Source organism: Dermochelys coriacea, chromosome 3 (genome assembly GCF_009764565.3).
Source record: "Dermochelys coriacea isolate rDerCor1 chromosome 3, rDerCor1.pri.v4, whole genome shotgun sequence".
Taxonomy (NCBI): domain Eukaryota; kingdom Metazoa; phylum Chordata; order Testudines; family Dermochelyidae; genus Dermochelys; species Dermochelys coriacea.
In genome coordinates this window covers 39,375,721-39,398,880 of record NC_050070.1, presented here as the reverse complement: position 1 = coordinate 39,398,880, position 23,160 = coordinate 39,375,721, and the positions used below count along the sequence as shown (strand labels likewise).

At 42.4% G+C, this 23,160-nt stretch overlaps 1 long non-coding RNA gene across 1 annotated transcript in view; it reads left to right on the top strand.

Moving 5' to 3' along the window:
• LOC122459240 overlaps positions 1-23,160 on the top strand; it is a 27,373-nt gene extending 4,213 nt beyond the window's left edge. Inside the window, exons 2-3 of the long non-coding RNA XR_006279779.1 lie at positions 18,164-18,290; positions 21,729-23,160. This is a non-coding gene — a long non-coding RNA (uncharacterized LOC122459240). The remainder of the gene's footprint in view (positions 1-18,163; positions 18,291-21,728) is intronic.

Sequence of the window (23,160 nt, the reverse complement as noted above, 5' to 3'; positions counted from 1 at the left end):
TCTCAGGTCAGACTACCAGAATACAGCGTATATACCCCAGACTGGTGGTATACTCTGTCACGGAGATAGGCAACCTTTGCCACGCAGCCCATCAGGGAAATCTGTTGGCAGACCAGGACGGTTTGTTTACCTGCAGCGTCCGCAGGTTCGGCCGATCGTAGCTCCACCTGGCTGCAGTTCACCGTCCCAGGCCAATGGGGGGCTGTGGGAAGTGGCATGGGCTGAGGGATGTGCTAGCTGCCACTTTTCGCAGTGCCCATTGGCCTGGAGCAGCGAACCGTGGCCAGTGGGAGCCGTGATTGGCTGAACCTGCGGACTCTTCAGGTAACCAAACCGGCCCAGCCCGCCAGCAGATTTCCCTGATGAGCTGCGTGCCAAAGGTTGCCAATCCCTGCTCTATCATGACTCAGAAGTGGATTACGGGTTTGTGGGGTCTTGAGCCAGAGCAAGTGGGGACCCCTCCCAACCCCTTCTGCCTACAGTACTCCCCCCACCCCTGCCCGTGCTCCTGCAGGGGAAATGGGGTCTGGGTGTGGGGACTTGCCCCACCCCACCCAGTACTTCTTCCAGGGAGCTGGGGCGAGGCACGGGGGCTTCCCGTACCTGCCTGGTGCTCCTGCTGGGAAGCGGTGTCGAGGCGCGGGGGCTTCCACCTCTCCCTGGCAGGAGTGCCGTGGGGGGGACGAGGGGGGCTGCAGTGGGTTGGAGTCCTGGGGCACCTATTTTTCCAGGGGCCCCCCAATTGGCCGAGGCCCTGGGCATGGGCCCCGTTGGCCCAGTGGCTAATCCACCACTGATAAGATTTCACCAAACCAGTAACAAATGTGTGCTCCCAAAATACCGTACTAATTATTATGGGGCCACAGAAAGCCCTCGTCAGGCCCTCTAGCCCCTCATGCAAACCAGTCTTCTGTGATAAATGATTATTAAAACTAGAAATCACATATATTAGGTTCTTCCAGTTTCAAAGAACCAGACGCCTCACAGATCAATATGTACTTCTGGATCTCACCCCAAAACCAAACGAGTAGCCAATCCTTTTGTAACTAAAACTAAAGATTGTATATATATTTTATATATTATATTATCTATTGTCAGTTTCCCTTGCTGTGTGTTGGGGTCATTCACACAGCAACAGCTGAGAGAAAATAAATAAATTATTATTTTTTAAATAAGAAAATGTGATGTTTAACCCAGAAATTGAAAGGGGACTCAGTGACAGACATAAATGGTCTGAAATGAATATAAGACAAAGTAGGCAGGTTAATATCTTTAATCAAACCAATTTCTGTTCTGTTGGTGAAAGAGAGAAGCATTCAGAGAGCTCTTCCTCACATCCTGAACTCTCCTCAAGATACCTAGTGGGGCAGGCAATGATCTTATGCTAATAATAACTCTGGGTCTGACTCAAAGCCCAGTGAAGTCAAGGCTTTAGCTCAGGTTGGGTATACACTTAGGAACCTGTTTATACTACAAAGTGGAGCATGCTTTAACCATGTCAGGGCACAACTGTGTTATACCTGGATGCCTTGACATTGTTCGCTATGTAGTATAAACAGACCCCCGTTTAACAAAACTAGTTAAAGCCCTTTCCTCCCAATTTCTGAGTGCTTTGAAAATGGACCCCAACATCCCCTCAATTTTGCAGAGCTGGAAAAGAAATGACTTGAAAAGACCTGTTTTCTATTGCCTCCAGAAGGACAGTCTATTTTTCTTCCTCCATTATAAGAATTCATCTGGCAAATGATAACAGACTTCCCCTAATCAGACTGACTCGGAAGATTAAATAATGTTTTGGATAACAAGAGTAAAATGGCTCAGCTCTTCTATTATATAATGATATCAATTCCAAAGTAATACAAACCAAATAAGCTTAAGCCTGAGTATTCAAGCCTCATTAGGTTTATGTTGCAACTGTTACACTAAACAAAAGCACAGATGTAGGCAGATCTTATCCTACTGGTGTTGTAGCAGCAACTGCTCTGGACAGGACCAAAAAGTTGTCCCATATTAGGGACTGTCAAGTTTCTCAGAGGCATTGTGGTCCAAATTTGTTTTAGAAACAAAACAACGTCTGCATTTTAGAAATAAAACAACAGTCACATATGCAGGAGGTATCCGTTAAGATGTTCTGCCTTGTTCAACTTTATGTCACTTGAGATAGGTGCAATTCAAGCATCTGACAAAATAGTAGGACAGCAACCTTCCAAGTTAGTAAAGTAAACATCAGGCTAGTACAACCTAGGATCCCACTATTGTGCTGCTCTGCTGGAAAGAATGACAAAAGATTAAAGTTCACAAAAAGTACAACTCCAAGGAACTCCGAGCTGCCCAGCTAATCCCTGAATGTTACATTGTAAGAATTCACATGCAAATCCCATTTGCTTGATTGCGAAAGAGGAGGCCATCGGTGGGAGAGGCCTGGGAGCTCTTGAGATGTTAATAGTTCATGTCTGTTCCAGTATTCAGTATCAAACCAGGGCTTTCCCTTTCAGCAAACAACCACCGCATCTACTTATTTCTCTGCATCGTGCATGTTGTGGCTAGATGATGATCCTGAGTCACTTGTTACTTTACACAAGAGAAACCTACATTTTAAAGAATTATTTCAAGTGGGACAATAAAACAGGCATAACAAACTTTCTGCTTTTCTGAGGTAATAGCCCCAAAGTTCTCTATTATTTAACAGAGAGACTGAGCTGAATGCTGGAACTGGAGGCAATATGATATTCAAGGGCTTCTGGGGAGAAAGAAGACGTGGCTCTTGGAGCCTCTGGGTCTGATCTAAAACCCACTGAAATCAGTGGGAATTTTTCCACTAACTTCAAGGTGGATCAGGCCTCTGATAACAAGAGTAACTTTTGTAAACTTCTCATTTCTGGGGCTGGAGCAATGTACTGAAATAAGGACATGATTGCTGGGGATGGAAGAGATACAAAGATATAGGATGAGACGCTTACAGATGTCTGGGCTAATAAGGGTGCTTGGTGGTGAAGTCAGATAGGGGATATGTGTAAACGAGCTCTTAAGCTAAGAAGTGGGGGCTTAGTAGGTTTTAACACATGAAATAGTTTAAAACAACAGGCAACTGTGTGTGGATTGTTTGTAAGGAGTCTATCTGTTTAGTAATGAAACAAAATCATTTCAAATTTAGAAAATGTGGGAACATTTTAGATACAAACAGGAAAGGGAATATAAAAAACTGTATAGATTTTGCAGAACACAACGTGAACCTAACAAGTAACTGTGTCGCCTGATTTTTGTATCCTCCTCTTCCCATTTCCTTATTTCGCCCTCATTGTTTGTTACTATCATTTGGTGTCATTTTTTATTTAGATCCCAGGCTCCTTGGGCTAGTGAGTCTATTTTATTTGTCTGCAGAGCTCCTACAACATTTTTGGACACAGAATACATAATAAGTAATAATATTAATAATAATTGCCAAGTGATATACAAACTTAAATGTGATAGATAATATATAATGATCACTTCATCAACTACTGAACTGCAGTCTTCTCTTGGGTGAAACGTAACATCCATGTATTCTAGCAGTGTGCACAGATTTTGGACAAAAAGTCCTTCTCTAGCTTTTTTAGTTTCCAATTGAGTTTTACATGGGCATAATAAAACTCATTTATCATAAACAACAATTAAACAATATCCAACAAACAATAACCACAGAAAACCCTTAAAAAGTAACCTAGTTAATATATGTACAAATATATCTTGCTGACTATCCATGCAATCTTATTATTGTAACCCTCCTTGTGATCTTATTATTGTGAACTTTGTCTTTGCTTTCCATGACCCTCTTTTTCATCTGTTTATGACCATGGCTGGTTATGTTATGTCAAGTTTAGATTGTCTCATATTTTTCCTTCTCCAATAACATGCTTTATAGTTAGCAAAGGGATCTCACACACACATGCAATGACAGGGCCGGCCCACAACATTTCGCACCTGAGGCGGGGAGCTCAAATGACGTCCCCATGCCCCCTCACTTGGGCCAAAACCTTGAAAGGTCTGAATTCTGCCATTTTCCTGTTCTACTCCTCTCATGGTAATGCTCTGCTACCTACCCCAGTAAAGGAGAACTAACAACTTAAAATGCCTTGTTCAAAAATTTTAAGTAACACTTAACTTTCAAAGCCTGAACAGCAAATGTATCTTTTCTTGTCTGCATAATAAACACTGGCATTTTTATCTGTTTGAATAATCAAAGTGATGCTTTCCGTACCTTCTTGGTTGCAAAGATTTGAACTGATTCCTGCTGAAGGTCCACAGTCTGGGCCAACTCATGCTGTACTGAGATGGTTGCAAGGCCGACCAGCCTCTCCTGTGTCATTGTGGAGCATAGATGTGTTTTTATTAACTTCAGCTTGGAGAAGCTGCGTTCTCCACTGGCAACTGTTACAGGAAGTGTTAGAAGTATGCGCATAGCAACAAAAGCATTTGTAAAGAGGATGGTCATCTTATTTGTGCACATATATTCCAGAACAGCCTTTGGAGTGGATCCTGCTGAAATGTATCTTGAAAGGGCTTTCAATTCATTACCTAAATCACTCGCATCAATATTGCGCATGTCATCATGTGTCAACACTGTCTCTAGTACCCTGCATTGCTGGTGTAGGTCTTCTTCAGTTATAGTGAGAAGTTTTGGAATATTATACAACATCCCGAATATACTGCTGTGTTCCTTGAGCTGCATGAAACGTTCTTCAACTGACTGTATTGCACAATCTAGCACCTGGTTAAAGAATTCAACTTTGAATTGTTGTTTGGGGTCTCTTATGGGATTATCCCGTGCTTGTAATCAAAATGTCTTCTTCGGTGACTCTTGTATTCTTGAATGGATGGGAAAATAGCTTCAGTGTGAAGTTCCTCTGCCAACTTCTGTGCACTCTTCAGAACATTTTGAAATCCCTCCTCTGACTGGTAAGACTGTAGGTATGACTTTGCTTTGTCCAATTGTTCCATTGCTCCAGATATATCAAGGTCAACACCTTGGAGTATCTTGTTTACAACATTTATTTCAAACAGTATATCATGCCACAACACTAAGCCACACAGAAATTTGAAGTTATGTATGTTTCTGGTGATTCCATTTCCCTTTGCCACTGTTCTCCCATGAACAGTTCCTGTCATAGCATTATCCTCCATAATGGCAACTATGGCATCATCTATCTTCCCAATTTGGTGTTTGATAGGCTTTATCGCCTCCACTCGACTTTCCCATTGTGTGGCACTCAGTGGTTTCAGTGTCAGAGAGGATGTTCCCAGATGTTGCTTCAAAATTTGCCATTGATGAGTTGATGCAGAGAAAAATACATAGATGCTTTGCATTACATTACAAAATTCAGCAGCCTCACTAGAAGCTGATGCTGCATCACTGACCACCAAGTTCAATGAATGAGAACTGCATGGGACAAAAAAAGCTCGAGGGTTTAACTCTTTGATCCGTGTCTGCACTCCTCTGTTCTTTCCTCTCATGTTGGCACCATTATCATAGCCCTGACCTCTCATGTCAGCTATTGCAATTCCCGTATCTTCCAGCTTTTTAAGAAGCACATTTGTCATACCAGCTCCTGTAGTCTCATCAATGTCAATAAATTCTAGGAAATGCTCTCTGACAGTCACCATTGCAGGGATATTTTCACTAGGTTCTGTTGTTGTTACAAAACGCACCATTAAAGTCATTTGTTCCGTATGGCTGATGTCAGGTGTGCAGTTCAGAATAACAGATTAATATCTTACTGACTTCAGATCTGCCATCATCTTTTGTTTGACTTTTGTTGCCAGTAACTGTATGATTTCATTTTGAATTTAATTCATACTTTCCAAGGTAGTAGTGTGTGTACATTTCTTGAGTGGTGACTTTTCTTAGATGCTCCTGGAGTACAGCATCAAACTCAGCCATCAGCTCCACAATTTTAAAGAAGTTTCCATTGTTTGGCACATACAGCTGATCTAAGTGCCACGCAGTGCTATGTTTTGGGTAGCAAGCATTCTCACAATGGCAATGAGCCTTTTCAGAACATTTTGCCAGTAAAGAGACTCTGATGCAATCATCTCTTGATGCTGATCAAGTGTGATGGCCTTTAACACTAGTCTCATCTCAAACTCTTTCCACTTATGGAATGCTCTCTGGTGATTTGCTGCCTTCTCATGGAATAGCAGATTTCTAGCCAGAGTTTTCCAGTCCCCTTGTTCCTGTAGAATCTAATGTGGCTGGAATATCAGACTGGAAAAGTTTGCAGCAAAAACAGCATGCAGCATTCTGTGTTTTTGAGTACATAAGACATGGCCTCTCCACTTTGTCACCATTGGGGATTTCACGTCAATAATGTGTTGGATGGAAATGTCTATTTTCATTGTCTTTGGGGAACATGAAGTTTTTCACTTGCTGTGGCCCATGTAGTACAAGGAAGTCCCTCAGGCTACTGCTCAAGTGGGTCCACAGTCCTGGATCATCTAGACTTAAGGAACTAAACTCAGCAGCAGCTGTTTCTTTTGCCTCCACCACACTCTTCTCTGAGCTACACTTTTCTTCAGGAATGTGCATGGTTACATCCATTTGAGATGGAGATATGGATGCTGCAGTAGCTGCCAGGTCACCTGCACTCTGATTAATTGGAAGATCAGGCATCTCCTCACCACTCACATCCTCACTGGGGCCGGAAGGCTCACTGTGAACATTTGTGTCTATGTATCTCAGGAGAGCTCCTTCCTGCTTAGATAGAAAAGCTTCCTTTGCTTTCTTTCTTTTTCTGAATGCTGCCCCAGAGGGGCATTTTATTCTTTCACTCATGACTGCTGTTCTGTGCCAGCTATAGTGGCTCTCAACACTCAGCTGAAAGGGACAAATAAGCTGGCTGGTAGCAGGGCCTGAGTGAGGGAAGATATCAGCGTCTTAAAGGCCTAGCTGGCTCCTACTATTTCAGCTGACTGCCTGTTCTCCTCAAGTGGCTTCAGGGAAGCAGCAGGAAACAGGAAGCTCTCTGAGAAGCTGGTGTTAATCAGTCCAGGCTCCTGCGGGTGCTAGAGAGGTACTTAAGAGGCTCTTCCTCCTCTCTCTCTCCCTGCAGCTCCTGCTGCTTTCTGTTATTTCCTCCCACCTTTTCTCCTGCCTGCCTGTTATGTCTCTTGTGCCTTCCTTCCTCCAGCACAGCACTCCACCATCTCTGTGCATCTAGAGCAGAGAGAATCCATATTCACCAGCAGCAGACACAATTTTCTATACTCTGGGTCCTAGTGGTGCCCTTCTCCCCCCACAGTCTGGCACCTGAGGCGGCTGCCTCAGTTTGCCTCATGGTAAGGCCAGCCCGGTGCAACGACTAACACCAACGAAGCAACCTCATCACATTTGCATGGTTACATTGCATTTTTCCCTGTAATTTCATAAACAAATGGTTAATTTATTTAATTCTCTTCTTTAGGAACAGTGTCTGTGACTTTTTGTTCAATCAGAGAATTTCAAACTTCCATCATTAACACACAAACACACATGAGAGAATATGTAATTTTACACTGGATGGTCAGCTGTAATCTTTGAGTTTGTTGAAGGGTAGTATGAAGAAAAGTGATTGATCAGGATGTTTTAATTATTTGCATTTCACATTATAAGAGGCGATGTGTCGGGGGGGCACATGGGATGAAGTTACCCGCCAGCAGCTAGATCGGGTGGGGAGTGGAAGGGCCAGGACCAGAGCTGGAGTGGATGGGTTGGGACCAAAGCCTCTTCTGGCCTGGGATGCTGCCCGCTGCAGAGAGTGCCTGGCTGAGACGTCAGGCTGCCCACCCCACCCAGGCTCGGCTTCTGGGGACATCAGCCGAGTGAGCTGGAGCCCCTCCTTTCCCCCCGCTCCTGACATGTTTGGCCCCTGTTTCCGGAAGTGAAGCTGAGCCCAGGCAGGGAGTGGGTTGCTGCCCCACCCCAGCCGGGCTCTCTCCCAGGAATCTGGCTATGCTGCACAGAGAGCGACTGGGAGCGGCTCCATCCCGCTCCCCACCAGGGCCTGGCTGTCAGGGAGAGCGCCGAATCTGCCAAGGGAAGGGGAGAGCCGGTGCAGTGGGAGGACGGAGCCCTTCCCCGCAGGTAACGTGGGGCAGGGAGGGGGTGGGAATAGTGAGGGAGCCCCAAGCTGGGGGTGGGGTGGGGAGGAGACACAAGGGTGGTCACGTGCCCTCCCCTTTAGCTGGTGCCCCTCCAGTATGAGAAGGCACCAGTCGACATTGCCATGAAACACCACAAGATTCTGGACTGGTCATTCTAGTGCCTATGCTTTGTGCACCTTTAGCAAGTGTTTTTTCCTGATCACCCAGACTTTAAGGAGCAAATTCGATAGCTTCACTTTCAGCAGGGTGGTGCCATCGTTTCCAAATGGAAATATGACACTCTGCTGAAGGAAGCTGGCAAGGCAGTGGATAAATGAACACAATGGGCCTGATATGTCAAAATGCTGAGAATCCTCCATCTCTCTTGCTGTCAGTGGGAGTTAAAGGGAGTCAGCCCCTTGCATGGTCAGATCCTTTGTCGTTATTGGTGGAGAGATGCAGGGGTAGCTATTGTTTTTAATACCAGTCCCTCTCTAATTCTTCACCATGCTAATCTTGAAGACTAAGGCCCTGCAAAGCTCAAGGAGCACACTGTAAATCATTACAAATGTTTCCCTTCAAGTGCTTGAAGCTGCTCTCATCTGGTTCAGCAATGCCGGCATTTGCTGAGCCATTTGTGACTCATCTGACACTTGCACAGACTTGTTAAACACCAGAGTAACCTGAAAGACCAAAATGATCTACAGCCTTTTTTCCTGTCCTAGCCCTTCTGGTTCACTACGTTAATCTATATGAGCATGCCAGGGGTGAGAAGAAAGGGTATAGTGGGTGAAATTGCAGTGTGTTCTCTTCCTAGCTTTTCATCTGAGAATTAAACTCTGCTGTGTGATCTATGGCTCAATGCTGGAAGGTGGTAAGTATCTTCCATAGCACTGGTTTCAATGGGAGATGAGGGCACTCAGCACCATGCAAGTCTGGTTACTTAATAGATATATCCAGTCCAAAACAAAAAACAAAGAAAACCCAACAGTGATCTAGCTATGCTGTGGGTGGGAATATGCAAGCAGTCAAGCAGTACAAACACATGGGTGCATTGTGGTGCCTTTTACAGGGACACTCAGCAGGTATTTAATAATTTAAATAGATTTCTAATTAACTTTTCTTTTAAATAACCCTTACATACTTAAAACTGTCTGTCCCCACAGTGTGTACAAACCGGTCTGTCATGGGATTGCCTGGGAGTCCTTTTTGTCTGGAAAATACTGTATTATTTAAACATTTCTATTTTTGACTTTGCAAACAGCTACATTAAACCAAAGAGGCGTGTTCCATTTCTGACTTACTAATGTCAGCCGTGTTCCTTCTATAGTGTTCCTTTGACAGGTTGAGATTGCATGTGCTGTAATATGTTGCTCTAATATCTTTTTAATGCATTGTGTGATTGAATTAGGGCTATCAAAGCTATTGAACGATTGTTAAAATCAACTTTTAATTTTTCACACAGTAGCTTACGGCAAATAAGAATTTTAACTCCTCTTCCCCAGATGAAACACAGCAGGGAGCAGATAACATTTCTTTATTAACATTTATATCATCTTATATTTAATTTCCCCTGAAATGGGTAAAATGGTCTCCCCCTCTCCCATGGCCCATATGGTATAGTGGCAGCTGCTAAGCTTTGTGATCAGTTTTTGTCCTCCTATTTCTGGTAGCAACGGATTTCACTGTGTAGGTGAAATTCACCCCTATGGAAGGACAAGGTCTATGAATCACATAAATCTGATTTATCTTTCCAAATGGGGATTAAGTGGTACCTAAGCCTGTGAAAGCCTTTGCACAGGGGTGAATCTGCTTCTCATTTTCTCTTAAACCAGGCTCCGTTTTTATCTTTATAATCAAACCAAATTTCTCTCCTGATGACTAGTGTTGATTATCTAATTGAAACATGTGCTAGAAGCTGATGCCTAATCTGATGTGTACAGTATGTTTTCGGAACCTGCCCCATGACCACTATTTATCATAGTTCTTTCTTTGGGTTTCAGCATGGAAAAAGGAGGCAAATTAAACCAAGTGAGAAGGGAGAATGGGCCTGCTAGCATTGTGGCTGACAGCACTTTCTTCCCACACTGCAAGACGTGTATATTAATCCTATTTTTATACTTGCATGTGTTGAGGTAATAATCTCCAGGACACCTGTAGTTTGATTCCAGTGGGGAAATTGGGTTATTGCCAAAGAAACTATGCCGATGAAACCATGCGACAGCAACCAGGGGGAGACAATGAGGGCTTGTCTACATGGGGAAACTGACCAGTATAGTTACAGCAGAATATACAGGGGGGAAAACTATTCTGCAGTAGCTATATCAGAATAACTCCCTGTGTGGAAACTCTATTCTGGAATGAAGGTGAGTTTAATTCTGGAGAATAGCTTATTCCGCTATAGCTATGCTGGCCAGTTTTCTCATGTAGACAAGCCCTGAGATTGTAGGATGCTGTGATGATTTTGTCAGCACCCAGTGATTTTATCCCAGTCAGATCACATTCCTCCATTGTCTTTCTTTTCCATTCCCTTCCTTTTTCTGCCTCCTCCTTCTCACACACAACTATTCTTTCCCCTCTTACACAGCTGTCTCTCTCCCTTGTTTCTTTTGCCAGGACCTTAATGGAATGAAAAGACACACCATCCCCTATCCCACTTGTGCTAATCGTAGCCTGATGAGAGCCATTTGTCAGCCCCTTTCCACTCTCCTGCCACCCAGGGCCTCCCCGGTGGGATTCAGATGGTGCTTTTTGTGCCTCCCAGCTGTTTTAGCAGGGCAACAGAAGTCACTTTTGCTCACCCACTGAGAACAGCTGGCAGCTGCCACTGCAATATAGAGCAGTCACTTGTGTTCTGTGCCACCCCACCTGGCCACCACCCCTGAGTCTCAACTCCAGGGCTGTGGGCAGTTCCCTTTCTCCTGGGAGAATCTTGCACTCTAGTAAAAAATATTATTTTCTGCTGAAGCTAGAATGTCCAGGTTTACCTCCAGTGTGATTTCAGTTGTTAAAGACAGCTAAAAGAAGGCACTCTAAATATAATTTCTAATAATTGTGCTGCTGAAGATCAACCTGCCACATTACAGAGAGCCAAGATTTGGGCTAAAACTGACTTTTTTTCATTTTGTAATGAGCACAACCAAGAGTACGGATTCTGAAGAAATATGGGTATATACCATATGGGCGAGATTGTGACTGGGGAAGATGGGCATGGAAAACATCCCCTTCCCTTCATACTCCCTAAAGAGAGGCCTCTTACAATGACAATCTTTGCACTGCAAGGACCAAGAAGAACTGATTCTGATCAGCATTGCTGTTGGGTCAAACTTCCTAGAGATGACAGGGAAGAACTGGAAGAAAAGGACCCGGGCTCCAATCTCAAATTCCATGCTGCCTAGCAGAGATTGCCCCACACTGTGTGTGTGTGTGTGTGTGTGTGTGTAAAACAACGGAGGCCCTGGAACAGACTTCCAGTGTGTGGGGGTGTGTGGGGAAAGAGGGTGGAGTGGGAGTGGGGGACAACCTAACTGGATTTAAGATGAATCTTGATGAGTTTATGAATGGGATTATATGACAGGATTGCCTGCAATGGCAGGGGACTGGACTTCAGGACCCAGGAGTTCAACCAGTCTGATGTGTGCAGCTGCATGTATCTCAAGGATAGTATAGTAGCTGTGCTATATCTCTGTTCGTAGAAGGACCATGCCTCCAGAAGCTTCTGCTGGGGCAATACAGCTGCAATATCCTTTATCCGTATACCCATTTGTTTGAATTTTTTAGCAAGGTTTTGTAACATCCTTCGATTATCCACTCTTGAGGACAGATCTAGTTTAAATACTTACGATTTTGGAAAACTAATCTTAACTGTAGGAAGGTTCAAATATTTCCTTGCAATTGTGTGAGATATAAAATCCAGCATCTTCAGCCTTTCTCCTGCTTATCAAGCAGACTGTGGCCATAGGATCTGTGATCAATAAACACAAGTATGTCAGGCTCTATAACAACCCATGGGGTTAATAGTGTCCTCATCACAACTTCCCACCAAATCTAAAGAAGTGACATGCTTCTGTCAAGAAGAATTAGGCATTTCATGGATGCAGTTTGGAAGGAGATCAGGGTGAAAGGGAGAAAGCCCTGATGTAGTTCAGTTTTAAATGTAAAATATATCACCCAGGTTTAATTGGTTAATTGCTTAACTATATTAAAGCAACACACTTTACCAGAACATGCTGACCACAACTTTTGAACAATACTTGCTTTGAGTTAATCCTGCAGCACTCACTGGAACACAATCAGTAAAAATAATATCTCATGGACTTGTACAATGACCACTTAAGGATATTATGATGTCAAGCACGAACCCTAAACTAGATCTTTCAAAGTAAGGGCTGTGCACTTAATCTTAAATCTCCCAAACCTGGCATTTAAACAGAAAGGGGAAAATGTTAGCTTTGTGCTTCAATCACAAGTCTGTAATGTGCACTGAAGAGCTTTAAAGCAGCATGGTTTGAACCCCTTTGATAAATGTATTTTAAGTGGTCAGCTATTATTTATTTATTTATACACACTGGCTTAATATACCTTGTCTTTTACATAAAGGGCTTATGAAATCTAAAGAGATATATCCAGCTGTAAGTAGTGCTAGATTGTGTCTTGGCTGTGCACCCACTCAGGGAATACTCCATTACCACTCTGCACATCTGTTACTGCAGTTAGCTATGCAAAGGGCAGTACATGGCCCCTGTGGAGGCTGTTCATGTGAACGGGGACTGTGCAGAAAGGGATAAGCAGTAGGTGCAGGCTTGGTGGGACATTTCTGGCACAGGATACATTCCCTTTTCAGAAGGGGAAACCAGGAAGGAGATTTTGTCTCTCTCTATCATTTTCTGCTTCCCAGTCTTTGCGTGGGGCCGTATAACTACCCACTGGTCCATGGCCAGGGCTTGTGGCAAGCTCACAATCTATCCCATAATGACTTTACTTTCAGCTAGTAAAAAGCGTGATGGAGAAATTGCTGGAATGTCTATAGAATGTCACTAAACACCACAAGATTCAACTCAACCCACTGCCTAGGTTCTTCCAAGGTAGCCCAATTCGAAAGCCTGCTCCCTTGTCTTTCACTCCATCTAAGTGGAAGTTCTCGAGGCTTGGTGTTGCTGGAAGGTGTTGCAGAATGGAGCCTGATTCAGTGCGTGTCTAGGATAGACTATTAACCTCTTCCTAACCTGCTACAGTTGTCCATCTCATCACACCTACCAAGCAGTAGATAATCTGATTTTTATTGGACTATCTAGGGAAAAAGTGAGGTGGAGAAGCTTTTAAGGATCTCACACTTTTCACAAGACTATTGGGAAACTATGGCCATTGGAAGAGAGCCCAGTAGCTTGGAGAAAAGAGCATGATTATTGAAAGTTCAGCTCCCATTTTATTATCTTTGTGATGACGACGTGTTATGTTGTCCCATGAATAAAGAACAAACAGACGCTTTCGGTCTGAATGCCCTGTACTGTACTGTATTTTAGATTAAGAGAATAACAACAAAAGATAACAATCATATCTCTATGAGAAAACACAGTATGTGTGGGTGTCTCTGATGACAGTCTTCATTGAACTCCGAGAACCTACCGTACATGTGTTGTTTCAGATAACAGAGTCCTTAGAGGTCCCCAATGGAATTATTCAGAGAAGACCACATCTTCATTCTTTGACAGTTTCAAGCAAAAATGTGTGTGCACGTGCATTCACACAAACACACACACACACTAGGGGCCTGATCACTGAAATCAATGGGACTATTCATAAGAGTAAGGGCTTGACCAGTTGGTCCATTGATTCGTGTGCCAGACACCACACCAATAGCAGACACCACACCTGAGCAATTTGTGTTTGTAGTTACTTAGTTTGTAGCTTCATGGGTTGCACAATCACTGTTTTATTCCTATTTATATTTTTTTATCCTTACATTCTCACTATTGACATTAAATATAACAGTCTCTTCCCTCTGACAATTCTGTCTCCATCAGTCATCGCTTACTCTGCACCTCTTTCCTCCTGCTTGCAGAAAGGCCTTTTCTTTATTAGCCACCTCATGAGATAAGTTCAAGTGGGAACACCTGTAATCCAGCTGGCCTTGGGGCCTTAGTTCACTCTCAGAAATTAATGCTTGGAATGCCACAGTATCTGGCCTTCCCCTTCCCTGCTGCAGCCAGAGAGTGAACCATAGTTTTCTTGGATGTCAGTTTGCATGTGGTGCTTATATCAGTTTAGTTTATTTCTGTCCAAACATTTACAGGAGTAAACTATACCACTATAAACACCTTTATACCGGTATAGCTGTGTTCCCACTCAGGCATTGTAGTGCTTTAATTATATCTGTTTTTAAACCCATATAGAAAAGGAGTACTTGTGGCACCTTAGAGACTAACAAATTTATTTGAGCATAAGCTTTCGTGAGCTACAGCTCACTTCATCAGATGCATTTGGTGGAAAATACAGAGGGGAGATTGATATACACAGAGAACATGAAACAATGGGTGTTACCATACATACTGTAAGGAGAGTGATCACTTAAGATGAGCTATTACCAGCAGGAGAGCGGGGGGAGAGGGAGGGAAGGGAAGAAAACCTTCTCTAGTGATAATCAAGGTGGGCCATTTCCAGCAGTTGACAAGAACATCTGAGGAATAGTGGGGGTGGGGGGGGAATAAACATGGGGAAATAGTTTTACTTTGTGTAATGACCCATCCACTCCCAGTCTCTATTCAAGCCTAAGTTAATTGTATCCAGTTTGCACATTAATTCCAATTCAGCAGTCTCTCATTGGAGCCTGTTTTTGAAGTTTTTTTGTTGAAGAATAACCACTCTTAGGTCTGTAATTGAGTGACCAGAGAGATTGAAGTGTTCTCCGACTGGTTTTTGAATGTTATAATTCTTGACGTCTGATTTGTGTCCATTCATTCTTTTACGTAGAGACTGTCCAGTTTGACCAATGTACATGGCAGTGAGGCATTGCTGGCACATGATGGCATATATCACATTGGTAGAGCCTCTGATAGTGTGGCTGATGTGATTAGGCCCTATGATGGTGTCCCCTGAATAGATATGTGGACAGAGTTGGCAATGGGCTTTGTTGCAAGGATAGGTTCCTGGGTTAGTGGTTCTGTTGTGTGGTGTGTGGTTACTGGTGAGTATTTGGTTCAGATTGGGGGGCTGTCTGTAAGCAAGGACTGGCCTGTATCCCAATATCTGTGAGAGTGATGGGTCATCCTTCAGGATAGGTTGTAGATCCTTGATGATGCATTGGAGGGGTTTTAGCTGGGGGCTGAAGGTGATGGCTAGTGGCGTTCTGTTATTTTCTTTCTTGGGCCTGTCCTGTAGTAGGTGACTTCTGAGTACTCTTCTGGCTCTGTCAATCTGTTTCTTCACTTCAGTATGTGAGTATTGTAGTTGTAAGAACGCTTGATAGAGATCTTGTAGGTGTTTGTCTCTGTCTGAGGGGTTAGAGCAAATGCGGGTTAGAGCTTGGCTGTAGACAATGGATCATGTGGTGTGGTCTGGATGAAAGCTGGAGGCATGTAGGTAGGAATAGCGGTCAGTAGGTTTCCGGTATAGGGTGGTGTTTATGTGACCATCACTTATTAGCACCGTAGTGTCCAGGAAGTGGATCTCTTGTGTGGACTGGTTCAGGCTGAGGTTGATGGTGGGATGGAAATTGTTGAAATCATGGTGGAATTCCTCAAGGGCTTCTTTTCCATGAAGATGTCATCAATGTAGTGCAAGTAGAGTAGGGGCATTAGGGGACGAGAGCTGAGGAAGCGTTGTTCTAAGTCAGCCATAAAAATGTTGGCATACTGTGGGGCCATGCGGGTACCCATCGCAGGGCCACTGATTTGAAGGTATACATTGTCCCCAAATGTGAAATAGTTATGGGTAAGGACAAAGTCACAAAGTTCAGCCACCAGGTTTGCCGTGACATTATCGGGGATACTGTTCCTGATGGCTTATAGTCCATCTTTGTGTGGAATGTTGGTGTAGAGGGCTTCTACATCCATAGTGGCCAGGATGGTGTTTTCAGGAAGATCACCAATGGATTGTAGTTTCCTCAGGAAGTCAGTGGTGTCTCGAAGATAGCTGGGAGTGCTGGTAGCATAGGGCCTGAGGAGGGAGTCTACATAGCCAGAAAATCCTGCTGTCAGGGTGCCAATGCCTGAGATGCTGGGGCATCCAGGATTTTCAGGTTTATGGATCTTGGGTAGCAGATAGAATACCCCAGGTCGGGGTTCCAGGGGTGTGTCTGTGCGGATTTGTTCTTGTGCTTTTTCAGGGAGTTTCTTGAGCAAATGGTGTAGTTTCTTTTGGTAACCCTCAGTGGGATCAGAGGGTAATGGCTTGTAGAAAGTGGTGTTGGAGAGCTGCCTAGCAGCCTCTTGTTCGTATTCCAACCCATTCATGATGATGACAGCACCTCCTTTGTCATCCTTTTTGATTATGATGTCAGAGTTGTTTGTGAGGCTGTGGATGGCATTGTGTTCTGCACAGCTGAGGTTATGGAGCAAGTGATGCTGCTTTTCCACAATTTCAGCCCGTGCACGTCGGCGGAAGCACTCTATGTAGAAGTCCAGTCTGTTGTTTCGACCTTCAGGAGGAGTCCACCCAGAATCCTTCTTTTTGTAGTGGTGGTAGGAAGGTCTCTGTGGGTTAGTATGTTGTTCAGACGTGTGTTGGAAATATTCCTTGAGTCGGAGACATCAAAAATAGGATTCTAGGTCATCATAGAACTGTATCATGTTCATGGGGTGGAGGGGCAGAAGGAGAGGCCCCGAGATAGGACAGATTCTTCTGTTGGGCTAAGAGTATAGTTGGATAGATTATACTATACTATAACACCCATTGTTTCATGTTCTCTGTGTATATAAATCTCCCCACTGTATTTTCCACTGAATGCATCTGATGAAGTGAGCTGTAGCTCATGAAAGCTTATGCTCAAATAAATTGGTTAGTCTCTAAGGTGTCACAAGTACTCCTTTTCTTTTTGTGAATACAGACTAACATGGCTGCTACTCCTAAACCCATATACTTAAAGTCATACAAAACCTGTGAGTATAGAAGCCCTGAGAGTCAAGGGACTGTGGTTCTTGACAGTGCCATGAACTAGTTGTATGAGCATGAGACATTCTACATTTTGGGGTGCAGTTTCACAAGCTGGGCTCCCAAAGTTGAGGCATTCAAAATGAGTGGATATGTTTGAAAATTTTGGCCTCAATATCTCTGAGACTCAGTTTCTGCATCCATCTAATAAAGATAACAACTCTTACCACGATTGTAAAGTGCTTTGAGATCTATGATAGAAAACACTAAGGGACAAATTCCAATAGCCTTACTCCACCAGTAGCCCCACCTGAGTCAATAGAAGTATTCATGGAATAAAGTGCTGCTGAACCGGAATAAGAGCATTAGAATCAATGAAGTGTTTTTGATGTAGCTATTTAGCTAATGTAGAAATGTGCTAAATAATCTTGTTACATCAGTATTTTTCTTTTTGACTTCCTATTTTAGACTTATTCCTCACACACCTGTTTAAGAGGATTCTGCTCTTTAATGCATCGCATGTTAGTCTGATCCAGTGAATATAAATTAATGTAGCTATTCATGTAGTCTATTTTCTATGGCATTTTACCCTTAGTTCAATGACAGCCTTTTCCTTTAACAAATTTAGAGTCTGATCCTGGATTCCTTGCATATCCAAAACTACCATTTAGGTAATCATATAGACTATATAATTTATTATATATTATATAACAGAGATATATTCTATGATATATATTGTTCTAGCTGGTATTTAAAATGGCTTCACTGTACTTCTGTATATAGTTTGGGTTCTCTTAGAAAATGTACTCTTTAAAAACACTACTAATCCTTTTAGTATAGCTATTGGTTTAGCTGGCCTTTGTGGTGAAGTGTTAATGGTATTAGCTGGCCTTTGTGGTGACGTGTTAATGGTATTAGAGCGGTGCTGTTCTTTTTTCACATACCAATCAATTTTCAGCTCTTTATAATTCTTTGAACTTAGATCGACTAAATGAGAAAATCCAATCACAAACAAAAGATCCTGGGTTGGTGCAGCTACAGGAAATTATTATCTTTAAGGATATTTGGTGTAAGTAAGTACTGCAACAAAGACAAATGGGCAAAGAGTGGTAAGAATTGTTAAACGTTTCCTAATCCTGGCTTTGTTTGGTCAGTTTCTTAAAGCCTTTGTAGTAGATGGTTTCATTGACATTTGTTTGGTAATTACTTGTCTCCAGTTGAGATTTAAAGTGAAGATAAAGACAGGGCTTTGCACAGCCTTGGGCAATGCACAGTTCAAAATCAGGTACAATATTATATAAATAGTTACATAATACCATAACTTGGCATCAGATATTTAAGTAGAACTCCTCAAATCAAACAAAATCAATGAGGAATTCCACCTTAAATTGATGGTATACATACAGCCCATAGATAAGTAAGATGAGAAAGAGCTTTTCCCAGCCAAATTCAGAAGTGACATAAATGATGGTGCAAGTCAGGGATTCTCAACCTTTTTCTTTTGGAGACCCCCCCCCCCCGCTATAAAACCTCCATGGCCTGCCTGTGCCACAAGAAATGTTTTTCTGCATATCCAGTAGATTAAAAGCCAGGGCTGGAGTTATGGGGTAACTCATGAAGCTAAGTTGTTCGGGCTTTGGCTTCAGCCCCATGCGGCAGAGTTTGAGCTTCAGTTTCAGCCCCACACAGTGGGGCTCGGGGTCTAGCTTTCTTTCCTGGGTGCCAGCGACTCTTAATGCTGGCCCTGCAGTCTGATTTATTTTGGTGGCCCCCTGAAACTTGCTTGCAGCCCCTCAGGGCACCTCAGACCTTGGTTGAGAAACTCTGGTATCAATTGTGCATCCAGGATCAGGTATGGAAACCACTGAAATTTACATACTCCAAGGGCAGGATTGTAACAGCAAATGTAGCCAACTAATGGGTGTAACGAGATGTAACGGCTTCCTGTTCAGTGCTTTTCCTGCTACAACCTCATCCACACACACCTTTGATATGTCAATTATACTTGCTGTCACACCCACTTACACCAATTTACTGATGTGTAGCTTGCACAATGACACCCCTGAATTTAGTCATCCCTTGCTGACCACTCAGCCATCTCTAGCATACATAATGAACCCTTTTTTTTTAATTAAACTTTTAAAAACTCTTTGGAAAGTTATCACTTTGTGCAGAGAAGGGAAGAAATACTCCCATGTGCAAAATCCAAAACCATAGGAAAAAGATCATGATCAACAAAATATTAAAGAGAGTTTTTAGGTAAAGTCTTTATCTACTGCCATCTAGATAACATGAAGGAATGGTATTCAATAGATGAATGTTGACTGTAGCAGTGTTTTGACATTCTTAACAAATTCAATTGTAATTTGGCACTTATGACACAAACTGGTACCCCTGAATTTTAATGAACCAGCTACTGATTCAGTATCAAATTCATATAGCAAGAGTAAAGGCAGAATAGCTCACCTTGCCTGCAGTTTTGTTTACTGACAGATGTCTGCTACTAATGCCTTCAGTATTATAGTAATGCTTACACAGCTCAGTGCTAACTATTTTCTGGAATGGGGTTATGAGTTCAACTACATTTTTACTAAGTTGAAAATCCTATCATATGAAAGGATAAACACAAGAAAACTGGCAGAAAAAGGACCATCTAACTGCTGTTTATTTCATACAACTTGAAATGACACACAATAGAAAATATCGGTCTCTTGCTTTAACACTGACAGCCGGGTCATAGCACTTGTGTGTTAGATATAAAATTGGAAATGATTTTGTAGATGGTAAATGGAGCATTAACATTACCTGGTAGATAGGCTGTCAGTCTTTTAGAATCTGTTTGAAAAATGCCCACAATATTATATTTCTGCAACCTTTAGCTGAAGAACCAAAACAGATTCCCCAACAAACTCTATTTATATGCCTATAAAGGGTATAGGCAAATGTGTGTTAGTGAAAATGCCCTGTGTTGCCTACTCCAACATATTTCTCAGGCATACTCATAGGCCCAGATTTGTAAAGGTGTTTAGGTATTGCTGTGCTCAGAATTGCAACACCTAACTGATTTAGGAACCTAAATCTCATTTTCAAAGGGATTTAGGCAGTTGGAAGCCAAAATCCTATTGACATTTAGGCTATTAAATGCCAAAACCAGTTTTTATAATGAAATGTAGGCTCCTAAATCGGTTAAGCATTGCAATACTGAAGTTGTAAATACCTTTACAGATCTGGGCTGCCGTGCCAGCTTATACTCTTGCCTGGTGTGCAAACGAAAGGAGGGGGCCACAAAAATAACATTTATGCACTTATATAGCATTTTTTATCAGTAGATCTCAAAGCACTTTACCAAGGAAGATAAGTATCAGGATCCCCATTTACCACATGGGAAAATGGAGGAATTAAGAAGAAAAATGACTTGCTAGGTCAGTGGCAGAACTGGAAATGGAACTCAGGCATCCTGCTGCTCCATCCACTGTCCCCTGAACTACAAGAAGACTTTTCCCTCCTACTTGTCTAGCACGGGTGATGGGTACAATTGCAGTCTATGCACTTGTCTGAGCATAGAGAATGCTCCCTGCTTGCACCTTGTGGGGTGGAGGCAATGGGGAAAGGGCTGTGACCAGCTTCCTGGGCCTTTCTTTGGAGTGGGATGTCTCTGCACTACTACCAGTGTGGATCTTTGCCTTAATAGTGCAATCAGAGCCACAGAGGTGTTGAAAATATACTCTACAAAAGGCATCATGTACCTATCTTGGCTCACCAAGCACACTGCTACAAAATACAAAAGGATTTTTTCTCTCTCACCATGCTCTGAATGAGAATGCACATTCAAACTTAGACCCTGATCCCTCAAAGATACATGTGTTTAAAGTTACTGTATGTGCATTTAAAATTAAACACTCAATTTAATAAAATCACCATAAATAACACATCATGGGGAGTGTAAAGAGACTTACTCTGCAATATGATAACACCTATTAAATAGAGAGAGCTGATGGTTATATCACTGTTTTTTTTTCTAAACAAAAGTTCTCTGTTGTAATGATCAGCATTTTTTCTTTGATATTTACATGGCAATTATTTGTAAACCTGTTAAAACTTCCTAAATACAAATATAGATATTTTTTAAAAAATTAAGACATGTGGAAGTGTTTGCAGAATTGGGTCCTTAGTCTCCAGTTGTCCTATGTATCCAGTATTTTCACAATTGAACTCACTCCACTCCTTTATACAAAAATAAAATCTTTAGAATTCAAATAAAATGATTTAATTGAAAAAAATAATGTTGCTTTAAATTAAGAGTGATATGAAAAGAAACAAAACTGCGGAGACTTTACGCAATTTACTAAAGTAATCAGAAACACTTTGTACTGTAACACCCTGTTAGAGAGCCATCTGATGTTTACATTACTGTATGTTTCTCTAAACAAAATCTCACTGCTGTAATGATTGTTTTGTCTCTGCTATTTACATGGCAGGGATTTGTAAACCTGTTAAAACTTCTTAAATAAATAAACTGTTTAAAAAGAAAACATTTGTCCCCACAGATGCTGGAAAATATACGGGGGCTCATGTGAAATCCAGTCATGTCGATTTCCTTTGTCATGATGCTCTATTTGTGAATCAAAAGTATTGCAGACCTGTATTTGTACCCCCTGTTCATTGGTATGCTACATATCACATTGCTGCGAGCTGCTACAAGGCTACTGCTATTTCTCGTGTATCCTTCTTTCTAAAGATTTTTAAAATTGACTCTGCTCTCTCATCTCTGGAAGAATGACAAATACTTTACCTTCCTCTACCCTTTGGATTGCGTATTCCTTGGGTGCATAGCAGTGGCAAAATAAACTCAAAAAACTACAGGTCCTAATTCTTCTCTCACTTTCATCAGTGTGAATCAGTAGCACAAGAGAAGAGAATCAGCAGTAAATCTGTTTAAGTCTAGGACCCAGATTCTGGGCTGTGTGTTAGCTACATTTGATGCGTCTCAGAATGGGAGTGGTCACAAGCCACCTTTATGCCCCAACTCTGATGCAGGCACAGAGCTTGTCTCTGACCTAAAATAGAGCAGCCTCAGGGCAATTCTGCTTTTGCCCAGGCTGGCAATCACCCCCATAAGTTGTGCCAATAGCTGAGGATTGCTGAGGCACAGGGGGTCTTAACACCCTCTCCCAGACACATCCTGTGTGTCACGGATCTGGAGGAGGGCTGGCATAAGATCTGCTGTGATGGTTCTATACCACTTGCGTTCAACACCACTCCCCAGGCATGGGGAATACTCAGGGATCAGTGCCACCAGCTTTTTGGAAGCTTTGCACCAACAACAGGATCTGGTGCAGTGGAATTACACTGGTGTAAAAGAGAAGAGACTTAGGAGAAAAGATTTAGCTGAAATTACACATACATCTGTTGCCAGGCAGCACATCTTTAGCTCTTGCACAGTTTTTAGTGGATGCCTATGAGGATCAGTAAAATGAAAAAAAACCTCTTCAGATCAGAACTGGAAATGCAGGACTATGGGAGGTACTTTGGTTCATATACGGTGGAAAGTATGTGTCTCAAATTATGCATGTTCTAAGAGGGGTCAAGGACATAATTCATTCTGTTCTGTGATCAGAAGTTTTATCACACGAACATTAGGCTTCATTTTCTAACTCACAGACACCTCAAAGATAATCGTCACCAGCAATGCAATGTGCAGCCATCCTCGAGCCAACTAAGTAGAAAAACTGGTAAGCTATTACATGTGTGGGGCCAGTTCGACCATTTTTTCTAATTATAATGATAAACTCAAGGCCTATGTAAACCTCTGCAAATGACGCAAAGGAAAGACGCCAAGTTATTATTGTAAAAGTTATTTCAACAAAACCCTTTGATCTTAGTAGTGTAAAGGAAAAAGAATTAAGTGGATCTGCAGTAGCTGTAAAATATGTCAAGCACATTCACTACCTCTAGTTCTGTGTTACTCTATGCTGATGT